The sequence below is a fragment of the Octopus bimaculoides genome, chromosome 1 (assembly GCF_001194135.2).
Source record: "Octopus bimaculoides isolate UCB-OBI-ISO-001 chromosome 1, ASM119413v2, whole genome shotgun sequence".
In the NCBI taxonomy this organism is placed as follows: Eukaryota; Metazoa; Mollusca; class Cephalopoda; order Octopoda; family Octopodidae; genus Octopus; species Octopus bimaculoides.
Genome location: NC_068981.1, coordinates 145,370,836 through 145,372,866, shown reverse-complemented (window position 1 = coordinate 145,372,866; position 2,031 = coordinate 145,370,836). Strand labels below are relative to the sequence as shown.

At 33.1% G+C, this 2,031-nt stretch overlaps 1 protein-coding gene across 1 annotated transcript in view; it reads right to left on the bottom strand.

Annotated features, from left to right (window-relative positions):
- LOC106868068 (secretin receptor) overlaps positions 1-2,031 on the bottom strand; it is a 725,176-nt gene that overhangs the window by 33,869 nt on the left and 689,276 nt on the right. The window lies entirely within an intron of this gene.

Genomic DNA, 2,031 nt, shown 5'->3' with positions numbered 1-2,031 from the left:
ATTATAATACATATAATAAAACTCAGAGCTTCGGATGTCGGGGCTGTATATATATAAATTTATATACATACTCACATACACACGTGTACATATATATATATATACACACATATATATGCATATATCTATATCTATACACATGTAAGCATACACACATATATACATGTATACACGCACATACACACGTATATGTGCCCATGCACACACATCACTGCGTTCATGTACACATCTCTATACGCACAGCCAAGTACATACGCGGGTATACAAAACCCTGAATATCCATATATATGTACAAATATACACACACACATACGTAGATATATAGACTTTATACAAATAAATATCCTCGCGTAGATATATAAACTTTATACAAATAAAAACACATACGCAAAAAACATAAATCGTAAACACATTCACATTCGCAGCAAAACTTATATGCATATGAGTTATGTATGTATAGGGGTGCATATATATATATATATATATATATATATATATATATAAATGCACCCTCCTGTCTGTCAAACACATCTACACCTGCAGATATACAAACGTATATACATACATATATGTATGAAGAAAGGAAACTAGTAGAACGGATAGTCTTACACTCGTCTATATACATGCATACTTACACATGTACACATGCACATACATACACATTTGGCATAGACTGATACATACAAATACTATACGCGTATATAGTCACACAATTATAAAAGAGGGAAAAGAATATACAGAAAATATATATAAAGCAATAAAATATGTATAACAAAATATATAAGAAATGTTAAGGCATAGGAAAGGCTTGTACGTGGACATAATATAAAAATATAAAAAGCAGGTTCTATCTGTGATCTTGGGGAGCCCAAAAACGTAACAAATGTTTTGCCATATGCGGACATGACCCCAAAAGTTCAATTCTTGAATTTAGACATATAGCGGGGTCTAAAGAACTTTTCCGGATGAGCCATCTTTCCATATCACAAAGACCGCACCTTCCACTGCCGTTGATGTAAAGTTTACACTTGGCCAAGATCTTCCAGTGAATCTTATATCTGACACCTTGTTCTTTTAAGGACCATATATAACGAGATAATTTGGTTGTTTTTCTTTTATCCCAGTGCCTGAAGCTTAAGGTGTGATTTTTGAACCTGGCCTTAAAATTACCCTCTGTGAGACCCACATATTTCTTTGGAGAAACTGTGTCCTTAGTAGTGGTACAGTCTACAGTGGCTTCATAAATGATGGTCTCGGTAATGCAAGCTCCATTTAGCGGGCAAAAATTTTTATCACTGCAGGAACAGCCGGCTTCATGTTCTTTTTGTGTGTTGTATGCAATTATATTTTTAAAGTTAGTGGTTGAACTAAAACTAATTTTTAGGTTATTCCTATTAAAGAGCTTCCTATACTTATGATTAATTGGAAAATGCCTATCTATAAGTGATAAGAAATATTTACCTATATTAAAGGTCACTTTAGGGGAGTAAGGCGGTGTGAACTAGATAATGTTCCTATTCCTATGCTTTCTTTTCATTATTTCTGGACTAATAACAGGTGTATAGGTTATTTCCTTACTAAAACCACTATCTTTAAGAGATTTATTAAATATTGGGGCAACATTATTAAATATGTTTATATCGGAATGAGAGGCTAGAAATTCTCTTACTAATGCTTTTAACTAAATTTAAAACAATTACTTTACCTCAACCGGTTCAGCTCTCTTTAATACCGTATCAAAATACGTCAAAACGGAAACGGATCCCATAAAATTCAAATGTTCACTGGACAAATTTCTTCAAAAAATCTCGGACCGACCTCCTACACCTGGATATGTCTCCAACAATAATAACTCTTTGCCATGGTGCCCCATATATGACTAAGAGACTTCACTAGATGGTGCTATTAAGTTCTGGCCGAAAGCTATCAAAGTTATCAAAGTTACTACATATATATATATATATATATATATATATATAAAACATTACACACACATACACACACGCACATACACACACACACACACACACA